At 37.0% G+C, this 16,868-nt stretch overlaps 1 protein-coding gene and 1 non-coding gene across 2 annotated transcripts in view; one reads left to right on the forward strand and one right to left on the reverse strand.

The window, feature by feature from the left end:
- EHBP1 (EH domain binding protein 1) overlaps nt 1–16,868 on the forward strand; it is a 591,964-nt gene that overhangs the window by 46,801 nt on the left and 528,295 nt on the right. The window contains exon 2 of the mRNA XM_066267218.1: nt 13,393–13,528. The gene's annotated coding sequence lies outside the window, so the exon portion shown is untranslated. The remainder of the gene's footprint in view (nt 1–13,392; nt 13,529–16,868) is intronic.
- On the reverse strand, nt 15,852–15,927 carry TRNAT-UGU (transfer RNA threonine (anticodon UGU)). The gene has a single exon. It is a non-coding gene; the product is annotated as a tRNA-Thr (tRNA).

The following is a 16,868-nucleotide window of genomic DNA, read 5'->3' on the forward strand; positions in this document are numbered from 1 at the left end:
GCCACAAGTAAAAGCTCCAAGAAGAACACAATAAAACCAAATTTAAACTGTGACAACAACAAAAAGAAAGAGGGGGAGAAGATGGAGATTAGCAGTAGCAAAGGACGATGGAGTGCAAAAGTACTCACAAAATAGTTTGCTACAATGAACAGGGTAGGGACCCTTTTCATTACTCAAAGGTAACCACCATTGAAAAAACCACCACAGAAGCACATGAGATAAAAAAGATAGCAACAGAGGAAAGATGTATGGAATACAACCAAATAAAAACAAAAGATAGAAAAACGAAAGAGAAGGATCAAACAAGACACAAAACTAACAGAAAGCAAGATATAAAATGGTAATAGGGAACACACAAGTATCAATAATTACACTAAATGTAAACGGATTAAACTCACCAATAAAAAGGCACAGAGTAGCAGAATGGATTAAAAAAGAAAATCCAACTATATGCTGCCTACAGGAAACTCATCTAAGTAACAAGGATAAAAACAAATTCAAAGTGAAAGGCTGGAAAACAATACTCCAAGCAAATAACATCCAAAAAAAAGCAGGTGTAGCAATACTCATATCGGATAATGCTTACTACAAGACAGGAAAAGTACTCAGAGGTAAAAATGGCCATTTCATAATGTCTAAGGGGACACTGAATCAAGAAGACATAACAATTCTTAATATATATGCACCAAACCAAGGAGCACCAAAATATATAAGACAGCTACTTATTGACCTTAAAACAAAAACTGACAAAAATACAATCATACTTGGAGACCTCAATACACCGCTGACGGCTCTAGATCGGTCATCCAAACAGAGAATCAACAAAGACATAGTGGCCTTAAACAAAACACTAGAGCACCTGGATATGATAGACATCTACAGGACATTTCATCCCAAAGTGACTGAGTATACATTTTTCTCCAGTGTACATGGATCATTCTCAAGAATTGACCATATGTTGGGCCACAAAAACAACATCAGCAAATTCAGAAAAATTGAAGTTGTACCAAGCATATTTTCTGATCATAAAGCCTTGAAACTAGAATTCAACTGCAAAAAAGAGGAAAAAAATCCCACAAAAATGTGGAAACTAAACAACATACTTTTAAAAAATGAATGGGTCAAAGAAGAAATAAGTGCAGAGATCAAAAGATTTATACAGACTAATGAAAATGACAATACGACATATCAGAATCTATGGGATGCAGCAAAAGCAGTGATAAGAGGGAAGTTCATATCACTTCAGGCATATATGAACAAACAAGAGAGAGCCCAAGTGAACCACTTAACTTCCCACCTTAAGGAACTAGAAAAAGAAGAACAAAGACAACCCAAAACCAGCCGAAGAAAGGAGATAATAAAAATCAGAGCAGAAATAAATGAATTAGAGAACAGAAAAACTATAGAAAAAATTAATAGAACAAGGAGCTGGTTCTTTGAAAAGATCAATAAAATTGACAAACCCTTGGCAAGACTTACCAAGGAAAAAAGAGAAAGAACTCATATAAACAAAATACAAAATGAAAGAGGAGAAATCACCACGGACACCGTAGATATACAAAGAATTATTGTAGAATACTATGAAAAACTTTATGCCACTAAATTCAACAACCTAGAAGAAATGGATAAATTCCTAGAAAAATACAACCTTCCTAGACTGAGTCAAGAAGAAGCAGAAAGCCTAAACAGACCTATCAGTAGAGAAGAAATAGAAAAAACCATTAAAAACCTCCCCAAAAATAAAAGTCCAGGCCCTGACGGCTATACCAGCGAATTTTATCAAACATTCAAAGAAGACTTGGTTCCTATTCTACTCAAAGTCTTCCAAAAAATTGAAGAAGAAGCAATACTTCCAAACACATTTTATGAGGCCAACATAACCCTCATACCAAAACCAGGCAAGGATGGCACAAAAAAAGAAAACTACAGACCAATATCTCTAATGAATACAGATGCTAAAATACTAAACAAAATACTTGCAAATCGAATACAACAACATATTAAAAAAATAATACATCATGATCAAGTGGGATTCATCCCAGAATCTCAAGGATGGTTCAACATACGTAAAACGGTTAACGTAATACACCATATCAACAAAACAAAGAACAAAAACCATATGATCTTATCAATAGATTCAGAAAAGGCTTTCGATAAAATACAACACAATTTTATGTTTAAGACTCTCAACAAAATGGGTATAGAAGGAAAATATCTCAACATGATAAAGGCCATATATGATAAACCATCAGCTAACATCATGTTAAATGGCACTAAACTGAAGGCTTTCCCCCTTAAATCAGGAACAAGACAGGGTTGTCCACTCTCTCCACTCTTATTTAATGTGGTACTAGAGGTTCTCGCCACAGCAATCAGACAAGACAAAGAAATAAAAGGCATCCATATCGGAAAAGAAGAAGTAAAGGTATCACTTTTTGCAGATGATATGATCCTATACATCGAAAACCCCAAAGAATCCACAAAAAGACTACTAGAAACAATAAGCCATACAGTAAGGTCGCAGGATACAAAATTAACATTCAGAAGTCAATAGCCTTTCTATATGCCAACAATGAAACAACTGAGAAGGAACTCAAAAGAATAATCCCCTTCACGATTGCAACAAAAAAAATAAAATACTTAGGAATAAACATAACAAAGAATGTAAAGGACTTATATAATGAAAACTATAAACCAATGTTAAGGGAAATTGAAAAAGATATAATGAGATGGAAGAATATACCTTGTTCTTGGCTAGGAAGAATAAATATAATCAAGATGGCTATATTACCCAAAGCAATATACAAATTCAATGCAATTCCCATCAAACTCCCAATGACATTTTTTAAAGAAATAGAGCAAAAAATCATCAGATTTATATGGAACTATAAAAAACCCCGAATAGCCAAAGCAATCCTAAAGAAAAAGAATGAAGCTGGGGGCATTACAATACCTGACTTCAAACTCTATTATAGGGCCACGACAATCAAAACAGCATGGTATTGGCAGAAAAATAGACACTCAGACCAATGGAACAGAATAGAAAGTCCAGAAATAAAACCACATATATATAGTCAAATAATTTTTGATAAAGGGGCCAACAACACACAATGGAGAAAAGAAAGCCTCTTCAATAAATGGTGCTGGGAAAACTGGAAAGCCACATGCAAAAGAATGAAACTGGACTACAGTCTCTCCCCCTGTACAAAAATTAACTCAAAATGGATCAAAGATCTAAACATAAGACCTGAAACAATTAAGTACATAGAAGAAGACATAGGTACTCAACTCATGGACCTGGGTTTTAAAGAGCATTTTATGAATTTGACTCCAATGGCAAGAGAAGTGAAGGCAAAAATTAATGAATGGGACTACATCATACTAAGAAGTTTTTGCTCAGCAAGAGAAACTGATAACAAAATAAACAGAAAGCCAACTAAATGGGAAATGATATTTTTAAACAACAGCTCAGATAAGGGCCTAATATCCAAAATATACAAAGAACTCATAAAACTCAACAACAAACAAACAAACAATCCCATAAAAAAATGGGAAGAGGATATGAACAGACTCTTCTCCCAGGAAGAAATACAAATGGCCAACAGATATATGAAAAGATGCTCATCTTCTTTAGCTATTAGAGAAATGCAAATCAAAACAGCAATGAGATACCACCTCACACCTGTTCGATTAGCTATTATTAGCAAGACAGGTAATAGCAAATGTTGGAGAGGCTGTGGAGAAAAAGGAACCCTCATACACTGTTGGTGGGAATGTAAAGAAGTACAACCATTATGGAAGAAAGTATGGTGGTTCCTCAAAAAACTGAAAATAGAACTACCTTATGACCCAGCAATCCCTCTACTGGGTATATACCCCCAAAACTCAGAAACATTGATACGTAAAGACACATGCAGCCCCATGTTTATTGCAGCATTGTTCACAGTGGCCAGGACATGGAAACAACCAAAAAGCCCGTCAATAGATGACTGGATAAAGAAGATGTGGCACATATACACTATGGAATACTACTCAGCCATAAGAAATGATGACATCGGAACATTTACAGCAAAATGGTGGGATCTTGATAACATGATACGAAGTGAAATAAGTAAATCAGAAAAAACCAGGAACTGCATTATTCCATACGTAGGTGGAACATAAAAGTGAAACTAAGAGACATTGATAAGAGTGTGGTGGTTATGGGGGGAGGGGGGAATGGGGGAGGGAAAGGGGGAGGGGGAGTGGCACAAAGAAAACAAGATAGAAGGTGACAGAGGACAATCTGACTTTGGGTGACGGGTATGCATCATAATTGAACGACAAGATACCCTGGACTTGTTATCTTTGAATATATGTATCCTGATTTATTGATGTCACCCCATTAAAAAAATAAAATTATTAAAAAAAAAAAAATTACCTGATAAAGAATTCAAAGTAATGGTGATAAAGATGTTCACTGAACTGGAAAGGATGGATGTGCACAGTGAGAATTTTACTAAAGAGATCGAAAATATAAGAAAGTACCAAATAGAAGTCAAAGAGCTGAAGATTATACTTGGGTTACGATGTCTTGACATACAACATTTCGAGCTTAAATACTCACTCTCATAAAAACTTTAAAAAATTGAGATGTGAGTGTTTTGCCTTATGCCGTTAGCATCATATTTATGGACTATGTAAGCAAACTAGTTTGGTTGCACAGGGCGGAAGAATACACAGTACAATGTACAGTACAGTATATTTATGTCCTTTTTTTCTGCAGCTTAGTTGTGTTTTTATGTTCTCGATTATGATTTTACAACTGTGTTAAGATAGGTAAGTGATTTAGGCTAGGGTGTGTTTCGACTTACACCAAAATTTGGGTTATGTCACTGTCGTAGGAATGGAACTGTGTTATAACCTGAGGACCCTCTGTAAATGAAAAATACAGTAGGGGGTTTCAATAACAGCCAAGATGAAGAAAAAGAAAGGATCAGTCAACTAGAAGACAAGTAGTGGAACTCAGCCAATCAGAGCAGCAAAATGGAAAAAAGTAAAGACAGCTAATGGACTTATGGGACAGTATCAAACAGACTAATATTTGCATCAAAAAGCACCCAGAAGATGAATGAAGGAAAAATGTAAATAAAATGTTTGTCAAAGTGCTTTGCAAACTATAAAGCGCTACATAAATGTACTAATGATCCTGTTATTAGATTCTTAAAAAAAATAATAGATTGCAAAAAAAAAAAAAAAAAAAAAGAAAACACAATTGATAAGCTGGCTCTAATTGAATCAGTAGATAGAACACTGCACCTAACAACTACAGAATACACATTTGTTTCAACCAACATGAAGTATTTTTTGAAAACTGACCACATGCTGAGCTATAAAGCAAATATCAACAATTTAAAAAAAACTGAAATCATACAAACCACAGTTTATGATCATAATGCTATTAAATTAGAAATCAGTAACAGAAGATAACTAGAAAAAGTTCATATGTAGAAAATTAAGATATCCTTTACTAAGTGACTTGTGGATCAAAGAAAAATATATGCCCACTGGTGGTGGTGCAGTGGATAGAGCATTGATCTAGAACACTGAGGTCCCCATTTAGAAACCTCAAGGATACTGGGTTGAGCAAGGGGTCACTGGCTGGGCTTGAACTCCCCCTACCACCCCCCCATCAAGGCACGTATGGAAAGCAGTCAATGAACAACTAAAGTGAAGCAATTCTGAGTTGATGCTTCTCATCTCTTTCCTCCCTCTTTCTCTCCCTTTCTGTCTCTCTTTCACTCTCTCTCAAATCAATTATATATATTAGAATGTGTAACAAAAAATATACTATAAATCAGGAAGTTTTCAATGTAGATAAAGTAAGATCTAGTGAGAAATTACATCCTTAAATGCTTTAATTAAGAAAGAAGACAAGCAATTTATAAGCTAAGAAGTTAAAAACTGAAATAAAAATAAAAGATTGGAAATGATAAAGATAACAGCAGAAATCATGAAATATGAAAAATATAAAAGCAGATTAAAAAGGCCTACAGTTCTTTCTTTGAAAAGTCTTTTGCAGAGAAAAGAACAAAAGAGATCATAACTACAGTTGGTGCTGACAATTAAATGGTTAATAAGGAGGATTACAAACAACTTCAAGACTATGAACTGGCAAATTTAGAGAAATGGATAAATTCCTACAAAAATATATCTCACAAGCCTTCTGTAAGCAGAAAAAGAAAATAATTCCAACAAATTAAAGAAAATAAATTAGTTGTTTAAAATTATCCCACAAAGTAAAAATAAAGACCAGACCATTTTTTGGTAGTGGTTGTTTTTCTTTTAAAAAACTTTTATTGTAATAATTTCAATCATGCAAAAAACTGGAATTATAAAATGAACTGAGCACCATTCAGCTTCAGTGACCATCAGCGTTTGACTTTTCTTTTCATTCAACCTCCTTCCCCCCACTTAAAAAAAACTTTATTTTGCAATAATTTTAAACTTACTGAAAGTTTCCAAAAATACTACCGAGAGTTCCCATATACATTTCATCTAGCCTCCCTATTGTTAACATTTTAGATAACTATAATACAAATAACCATAACGAAGAAGTAAACTTTGATAAAATAGTATTACTGAATCATCAGACTATATTTATATTTCATTGTCCTTTCTTTTCATCCAGAATCCAACAGCAGTCTTCTGCAACCTGCAATAGCTTCTCATGACCAGATAGTTTTGCTGTTCGGTTCTAACAACTATTCGTGGGACAATCTTTCACAAACTATTTTAAAGACAAAAAATGGTGGAAATCCTTTACCCCCCTCCCCCTATCACCATCACTGCCTCCCAACCTGTACCACAGGCTTCGGGCCACAAGTCAGACAGTCCCCTGAATGGCCTTGCCTATCTTCTCAAGGGATTTTTAGATGCTATTCTATGATGCTAATGGACCTTTCTGGTCTATGACTTCATGCTCTCCCGGATGTATCTTAAACTTTGTGGAATAATGGATTGACTTCTCTGAGCTAATAGGACTGATCATCTGACTCACCCTCCAGGTCCCTCATTAATTCTCCCTGCTGGTTGGTGGTGTTTGGAAGGTGGCAGGGGAGGAGCACTCTTTTAAGAGTGATCCCATTCTAGGCCTGTAGTAATTATAGCCTCATAAGTTTAGAAGAAGACAAGACTAAAACATGTTTTCCTATTCTTTGGCTATAAAATCCCTGTAAATATAACATGACTAGAAAACATTACTTTTCACATTTTTCTGCATGCATGCTCTGGACTCGTGTTTGCAGTCATCATAAAAGCACAGAAGCAACATTTGAGAGTGTGATTGGCAGCCAGTGTTCACAGGTGGCATGATACAGCCTTGTGTTGTAAACAATATTAAATACAGTAAATGGTATTGGAGAAGTGCAGGGATAAGAAATCTATATTGTTCAAATAGCAGTTTCCAAAGAGCCATGACACTGTGAAATAACAGTGCTGCTACCTTTTTCCTGCTTGTGAGACATGTGAAATTAGCCGGGAACAATTCATTTGTCAATGAAGAATATGAAAAATGGTTCCTGGATATGAACATGAAAAGACTGTGGCTGGTCTCTGAAGACACTTCATCTGTACAGATTAGACAATAAACAGATACTTTGTCTCTTTTATTATTTTAAATCTTCATCATAAACTACTATTACTCAGATTTGGGTCATAAATTTTGTATTGCAACTTTTAAATCAAATTGTGTATATTGACAGTAACCTGGCAAAAAAAGTTGATTATAGCCCCACACACCCCAGGAGTGGCCCTGGGTACTTGATGTCTATGGGACAGTGCCATGGTTGACTATTAAATAGTCTGCTATGGACATACTCAGTGAATGACTATTTTTTTCCCAATACTATTTTTATGTCTTCTGTAAAGTACAAAGCCCACTCATCATTCTCTCTCTTTTTAAAGTGCAAAATACAGAGGTTCAAATGAAGTATTTTCACCATTTACACCAACGGTTTTCAGGTACCAGTCTGTGGACAGGTGCTGGTCTGCAAAAGAGTTGAGAAACACTGATTACTCCTTGTAACTAGTTCAGGATTTGTCTTCAGGCTTTGCCATGGGTTGTTTCAACAAAGTCATAGTCTTCTACATCAGCTGGGCCCTCAATACCCCTGTAATCTGTTTGGGTGCTGAGAAAGCTTCTCTCTCTCATTGTCTTCAGTGGTTGTCCCAAACCTCAAGCTCTCTTCTCCCATCTTTTGGCTAAAAATAATTCTCCTTGCCCTTACCAATAGTAAACGAATTCTCCTACCTCACACAGGCATGAGCATGCACACACACAACTTCCTGATAAATCCCCAACTTTTACTACCATCAAATTATCTTCTCCCACCCTTTCCTTACATTTCACTATAAGTAGTGTTCTTCATTCTATCCATGATTAAATTCTACAGTGTGTTCTGATTTAAGTCTCTTGGAACCAGCTTAACTCAACTACTGGTTGCCTCATTATTTAATGAGTTAAATAAAATCTTTGACTACTACCCATTCTATATTAGTATGAGACTAATGTTTTTAACTTTTTGAAAATTATATTTGATACTATGCAGCTACTAATAAATGATTTCCAAATTGTTTGTCTAATCATGTTATTTCTCTTAATGGCTTGCTGTAACCTTAAGGACTGATGTTCACCCTCCTTAGCTTAATGTCTTTTATGGCCTTGGTTTGCCTACTTTTCTAGCCAAATCTCTTGCCATCCCCCCACAAACACTTTATGTTTTAAACATATGACAGTAATAAATAAACAATAGTTTTTCTCTTTGAATATGCTGCTTCACCTAGAACCTCTGCTCCCCATCCCATCCCCACTATCTTTCCCCCTTCCCCTACTTTTTAGCTTATTGATATTTCAAAACGCAGCCCAGGTGTTGCCTCCTCTAGAAGCCTCCCCTGGGAGTTACTTCTAGGTAAGGTGTTCCTGTCCTGTGCTCTCTTTGTGCTTACTGCTGTTGCAGTGTCTGCCATCGTCTCTACTGCTCACAAAAATTAGGGGATATTTCAAAATAAATATGAAGCTATAAAATATCCCCTAATTTATGTGAGCAGTATATTTGTCTGTTCTGAGACTAAAGCTGGACTATAAGCTCTTGAGCAAGAAACTGAATTGAACATCTCTTAAGTGCTTAATAGACTGTACTACCTATTAAGAAAATTACCTGTTTGCCTCATCTGCCATAGCAAAGAATAAATCTTTACAGTACAATTATGTTGAGTTTACTGTTAACAATGTTCTAAACATAAGAAAAGTTAATGCAGCCTCTTTTCAATGGCATAGCTCCCAAATTTAACCATTATCACATAGTTTATTTTCCTTGATTCCTTCTTAATGAGATAGTTAATGAAAGGAAATAAATTTTTATTATACTTTTATCTAATAGAGATTGATCCATGCTTCTGCATCATCTAGTCATTAAGATACTTGAATTTTTATTCATACTTCAAGTTCTGCCCACAGTAAGAGAAACAGCATTTATATGCATAAAAGTGTTTCTATTTCCCCCTAAGAAATCTAGAGGAAAGGATCCCTTGTTGGTTTTAAGGCTAAGGCGTCCACTGGTACATTAAGTGTGCCCAGCCCTCTGATAATCCTTTGTGCTACAGCCTCGCCCAGTGTATTGTGTGGGTCCTTGACTTTTCTCTCAAGTGCTTCAAACTGGACCTCATCTGCCCAAGAGCATTATGTGATTTCCTATTGACAAATATCTTTCTTGTGCTTTTCTCAATGCTGTTCTGTCTGAAGCAAGTTGGTTCCCTCTGGCAGAAAACACCATTCATGAGAAAAAATTTCCTAATGAAAAGAATCCTAGACTTCAGTGCTGAGTTTCAGCAACATAAGGAAAAGCACAACTGCATGAGGATTAGAACTTTATACATGTGATTGACTTCAGGCTCCAGCCAAAGCATAGATAGGATCAGGGTAAATCCTCTTAGGCTTTAACTTGCTCTGAACCACCCCTCAGATGTCAAGGTTCCTGGTAAATGTGTTCGATCTATGCCCTGAAGTACTTTGAGCCTCTAAATCTTTGAAAGAGTATTTTACTCTTTCATTCCATGTTAGAAAAGCATCATCAGAAAGCTGAAAGAGGGGTGGTTACTTGATGGTCTCACGTGAGATTCTTTATTTCTTCAGATAAGCACCACTCCCAATAGTGGACCATTCTTAGAAGATTTTAAAAACAAAAGTCTCAACTGATATGAACGTTTCTGCCTATTTGCAGTAGGATGGGTTTTCGAACAAAGTTCTGAGTGTCCTAATGAGTTCCTTGGAAACTCCTCAGGATCAAGAGGGATGAGTAAATGGGGATCTTCACCCCAGTTTCAATATGAGCAGCTCTATTTTTGTCTGTTTTATATAAGTTGGGCTCTAACACATATTTATTTAAAGAAAGGGTTTTACTGCTTAAAATAGCAGTTTTTTAAAAAAAGAAAGCAGAACTAGAATACTTTTTCTTTATTCAGTGGTTAGCTTATACTACATGCAAATAAATATTAGGACACTGATATTGCAACTAGTTCAAAGTAATGACACCTTTGTTTTCCTTTTCATTGATTCTACAAATATTTTTTGAACTTCTCCTAGATGCTAAGCACAGTGCTAAGCGCTAGGATATAATATAGGCATGGCAGCTGCCCTCATGGACTGTGTGGTCCAGTGGAACAACAGACAGTTAAATTGGTAATTATCATGCACTGTAATAACTAGGTGAGTGTGCCAAGGAGGAGAGTTAGGAAAGCCTTCTGAGTGTTGGGGAAACAGGAGTGTTCAGGAAATGGGACTTACCATATTTTTCGCTCCATAAGATGCACCTGACCATAAGACACACCTAGGGTTTTAAGGAGGAAAATAAGGAAAAAAAATATTCTGAACCAAATGATATGTTAAAGTATTTAATAAAATACTGTATTTTTTGCTCTATAAGACACACAGGCATTTCCCCCTCCACTATTGGGGGGGGGGAACGCATCTTATAGAGCAAAAAATACGATATATATGTAAAAGCCTGTGGGGAGAGAGACCATGGATCTCTTGAAGAACTGGGGGGAAAAAGTATTAAGTCTGGAGTGTAGAGTGCAAGTTAGAGCTGTCTTAAGGAATATGGTCTTTAACTTAAGAACCATGGCAGGTAATAGGCAAACCAATCAGATTTCTGTTTTTAAAAGCTCACTCTGGCTGTAGGGTGGAGAATGGAATGAAGAGGAGCAGAAAGGGGAACCAGAGGAGGAGGCTATTAGGGTATTTCAAGTGAGAGTTCCCTTGGGTTAAGAGGTAGCAGAGTGCAGGTGGAGAGATGTGGCTGGATTCCAGAGATAACACAGGGTTAGATTTGAGTTATATGGTGATTGATGGACAGGGTGTTGGGCATAGAAAAGAGAGTGTCAAGGATGCTATTCAGTTTTCTGGCCCAGGCAACTGAGTGAACAGTGGAGTCATTCATGGAGACAGGGAACCCAGGGTAGAGGGTCAGGTTTGGATGAAGGTGATGAGATTCATTTTAGACATGTTGAGTCAGAGATCCCTGTGGGCCATCTACGTGTCAATGTTAGGTAAGCAGTGGATGTTTGGGTCTGTAGGTTAGGACATAGTCTGGGTTAGAAATATAGTTGTGGGACTCATCACGGTAGAGGTGGTGATCAATGTCTTGAGAGTGGAATGAATGAGAGATTCTGGAGAGAATGAGTGGGCCAAGAGAAGGAAAATAGAGAATGTGCTGTCATGTAAGCCAAGAGAAGAGTGCAATTCAAGGAGGGGTGAGTGAGAAAGTGTTAAATGTTGCAGAGCTCACAGTCTGAGAAGTGTCTTCAAAATGCAGGTCTACATTCTGTCAGTGATAATACATGAAAGCTGTCTGTGCTTATTTTTGGTCTAATCAAAATGTTTTCTGTACTAATCCAGGAACAAACCTCATGTGTAACTGTAAAATTAACCAGGAAGCAGAGCACCTTTAATTCTCAGCAAATGTCTACATCACGGCGGGGGGGGGAGGTTGTAAATATCTGAAGAGGTTAAAAAACAAACAGCTAATGGTTGAAATATCCCTCCCCACATATATGTGGACAAGCAGCTAAAGCTCTCTCTGATGTCATTTCCCTGAAAATTTAAAAACAAAAAGCAGATTCATATGGTCTACTCTTTGATGTAGTATAATGTAAAATATAATAAATATAACTTGGAGATAAACAACTAGAATATACCCCAAAAAACCTTGTGGGTTAAAAGTCATATTAACCCACAATTACATTTCCTTCAGACTTACTTTCACCTTTCACCCACCCCTTAACTTCTGTCCTTATACCCCTTTTTACCTGTAATTTGTGGTTAATTTTAAGGGAACTATGATTGCTGGTAAATATGTTGAGTGTGGGATTCTTCTACTGGAAGGGATAGTGTTTTCCACAAGGTAAGTGGTTCTTTGAAGATATTCACCCTCTATAAACCACATGGCTGGAAGGAAACTTATCTAGCCTAATTTCTTCCTTTATCATCAAAGAAATTAAGGCAGAAAGAAGTAATTTGAGCAAAGACACTTCAGGCACTGAGTAGGCAGCTGAAGTAAATCCACATATAGCCTTCCCTGTATATGTAAAAATAATGCTTCTTGCAGGTGACAGAGAATTAAAACATATTCTGTCCTATTTTATACTACAAGACTAAATCTGTTCATGTCATGTTGGTAAAATGTTTAGGTATAAAATACAATGTTTACTTTTGTATGTTTGAGAGACATTGTGAGAACCAGTCCACAATTATGGATCCTGTTGTGTTTTGTTTCAATGCACTTTATGCAAAAATTTGTTTCCAAAGAGACTGAGAGACACACTGGTTTATTCTGTGGGTCTCTGTGTAGCCTGAACCTTTGTCCAGGGTACTTTCTACTACAGCACTCCAGCTCATCCATCATCTCTTTCCCAGTAGTACCAATATTTTGACATTCCAATGAGATGTCAGAGATTCATGTGGCTGCTTGGATAGCACTTGCAATGGGGCAGGGAAAGTCCGAGCCAGGAGATGCTGCTAAATCCAGCTGTCCCTGAGCTGGTTAGTGTAAGAGAAGAAGGGCTTTCTATGGATAGATCCAAAGCTGAGTAGCCAGTGAGCTTGATGGGATGGTAGAGAAGTAGCTCTATAAATATTAGAAATTTCAAACCCTTGAAGGTGATAAAGCAAAAGGAAAGCCCTCAGACTGTGGAGTCAATGGACTTGGCTTGGAATCCCAGCTGTGCTTCTTAATAACAATGAAATTCTGTAAGCCCTCAGCTTTCTCATCTGTAAAATATGCTTGTGAAGATGCAATGAAATAATGCAAACTATCTAAACCTTAGTTGTTTTTTTCTTCACCTTAAATTCCTTAGGTTCCTTCCATCTCAGGCCCTCTCTCTTTGCATCTCCACCAAATGGCTTTGCTGCAGAAAGACTCAAGCTTTTGCTGAACTACTCCTGAAGAAAAGCATATTAAAATTTGGACCTACAGTTTCAGAAGTTGACATGGTAAGCCAACACTATTGTGTTTTTTCTTTTCAGTTTTATTTAGACATAATTGACATGTAAAATTGAATAAGTTTAAAGTGTACAACGTAATTATTTGATATATGTATATATTGCAAAATGATCATCACAATCAGATTAGTTAACGTACACCACTTCATAGTTAAAAATTTTCTTCCTTGTAATGAGAATTTTTAAGATCTACTCTCTTAGCAACTTTTATATATACAATATACAAAGTGTTGTTAACTATAGTCATCATGTTGTACATTACATGCACAGAACTTATTTATCTTAAACTAGAGATCTGTACCTTCTGACTACCTTCACCTAATCCTCCCCCCCCCCCACCCTGCCTCACCACCTGGCCTCTGGCAACTATAAATCTGATCTCTGCTTCCATTAGTTTGGTTTTTTAAACTTCTACATAGAAGTGAAATCATACAGTATTTGTCTTTCTCTGACTCAATTTAACTTAGCATAATGTCCTCAAGGTTCATTCATGTTACTGCAAATGGCAAGATTTCCTTCTTTATTATGGCTGAATAGTATTCTATTATCATAATTTCTTCTTTTAACTTTTATTTTTCAATTATAGTTTATATTCAGTATTACTTTTTACTAGTTTTGGTGTATAGTCTAGTGGTTAGATAATCATATACTTTGCAAAGTGGTTCCCTCGATATTTCACGTACCCAGCTGGCATAGAACATAGTTATTACAATATTATTGACAATATTCCCTTTGCTGCATTTTATATTTCTGGGACTATTTTATACAAATTTGTACTTCTTAATCCCTTCAGCTTTTTACCCAGCCCCCAACATTCCTCTCCTCTGACAACCATCAATTTGTTCTCTGTATCTATGAGTTTATTTCTATTTTGTTTGTTTACTTCAGATCCCACATATAAGTGAAATTATAAGGTATTTGTCTTTCTCTGACTGACTTATTTCACTGAGCATAATACCCTCTAGGTCCATCCATGCTGTCACAGATGGTAAGATTTTATTCTTTTTTATGGCTGAGTAATATTTCATTGTATATATATATGTGCAACTACTTTTTTATCCACTCATATATTGATGGGCACTTGGGTTGCTTCCACATCTTGTCTATTGTAAACAATGCTACAGTGAACATAGGGGTGCATATGTCCTTTTGAATTAGTGGTTTGACTTTCCCAGAAGTAGAACCACTAGGTCATAGGCTGCAGCTATCTTTTCCATAGAGTCTGCATCAATCTGCAGTCCCACCAACAGTGGATGAGGGGTCTTTACTCACTTTCTCACCTATACCTGTTTGTTTTTTGGATGATGGGCATTCTGACAGATGTGAGGTGATATCTCACTGTGGTTTTAATTTGAATTTCTCTGATGATTAGTGACGTTGAGCATTTTTTCATATATCTATTGGCCATGAGTATGTCCTCTTTGGAGGAGTGTCTATTCAAGTTTTTTGCCCATTTTTAAATTAGTTTGCTTGATGAGGGGGTTGATGTTGTTTTATGAGTTCTTTATAAATTTTTTATATTAACATCTTATTGAATGTTATCATTGGCAAATGTTCTCTCATTCAGTAGTTTGAATTTTCTTTCTTTTTTTTTTTTTTTTTATTTTTCTGAAGCTAGAAACCGGGAGAGACAGTCAGACAGACTCCCGCATGCGCCCGGCCGGGATCCGCTCAGCGGGGATCCACCCGGCATGCCCACCAGGGGCAACGCTCTGCCCACCAGGGGGCGATGCTCTGCCCCTCTGGGGGGTCGCTCTGCTGCGACCAGAGCCACTCCAGAGCCTGGGGCAGAGTCCAAGGAGCCATCCCCAGCACCCGGGCCATCCTTGCTCCAATGGAGCCCTGGCTGCGGGAGGGGAAGAGAGAGACAGAGAGGAAGGAGGAGGGGGTGGAGAAGCAAATGGGCGCTTCTCCTATGTGCCCTGGCTGGGAATCGAACCCGGGTCCCCCACACACCAGGCCGACGCTCCACCACTGAGCCAACCGGCCAGGGCCTGAATTTTCTTTTTGTTTATAGTTTCCTTTGCTATGCAAAAAGTCTTTTAGTTTTTTTGTTTGTTTGTTTTTTGGGTTTTTTTTTTGTATTTTTCCTAAGTGAGAAGGGGGGCAGACAGACTCTCGCATGCGTCCAAACAGAGGACGTTGTTCTGCTAAAACCAGATCCATTCTAGCACCTGAGGTGGAGGCCATGGAGCCATCCTCAGTGCCTGGGCCAACTTTGCTCCAATGGAGCCTTGGCTGTGGGAGGGGAAGAAAGAGACAGAGAGGAAGGAGAGGGGGAGGGGTAGAGAAGCAGATGGGTGCTTCTCCTGTGTGCCCTGGCCGGGAATCAAACCCAGGACTTCAACACACAGGGCAGACGCTCTACCGCTGAGCCAACCGGCCAGGGCCAAAAGCATTTTAGTTTGATGTAGTCCCATTTGTTTATTTTTTTGTTTGTTTCCCTGGCCTGAGGAGATATATGTCTGAAAAAAATATTGCTAAGAGAAATATTACAGATTATACTGCCTATGTTTTATTTTAGGAGATTATGGTTTTGAGTCCTACATTTAAGTCTTTACTTTATTTTGAGTTTATTATTGCATATAGAATAAAAAGGCGGTCTAATTTTATTTATTTATTTTGCATATATCTGTCCAATTTTCCCAACACCACTTATTGAATAGATTGTCTTTACCCCACTGTATGTCCTGGCCTCCTTTGTCATATATTAATTGACCATATAGGCATGGGTTTATTTCTGGGCTCTTTCTCTATTCTGTTCCCTTGATCTATGTATAGCATATAGCACAATTTCTTTATTCATTCACCTGTTGATGGACATTTAGATTGTTTCTATGTCTTGGATTTTGTAAATAATACTGCAATAAATATGGGGGTGCAGATATTTCTTTGGGACAGCACTTTGTTTCTTTTGGCTATATATCCAGAGTGGGATTACTGATCATGTGATAGTTTTATTTTTAATTTTTTGAGGAACCTCCATACTGTTTTCTATAATGGCTATATCAATTTCCATTTCACCAATAGTGCACAAGGATTCCTTTTCTTTCATATCCTTGCTAGCATTTGTTATTTCTTTTTGATGATAGCCATTCTTACAGGTATGAGATGACACTGCATTGTGATTTTGATATACATTTCTCTGATTACTAGTAGTAGTCAACACTATGGTGACAAAGGAAAAAATTATTTGTGACAATGAAAAATGACTTGCAGTTTATAATACCCAACTGATTCCAAAGGAAGTTCTTTGCTGAACAGTGATGGTTGTAAAGATGCAAGGTTAAGAGGGTTTAGCCTGACCAGGTGATGGCGCAGTGGATCGAGT

The sequence above is a fragment of the Saccopteryx bilineata genome, chromosome 3 (genome assembly GCF_036850765.1).
Source record: "Saccopteryx bilineata isolate mSacBil1 chromosome 3, mSacBil1_pri_phased_curated, whole genome shotgun sequence".
Lineage (NCBI taxonomy): Eukaryota > Metazoa > Chordata > Mammalia > Chiroptera > Emballonuridae > Saccopteryx > Saccopteryx bilineata.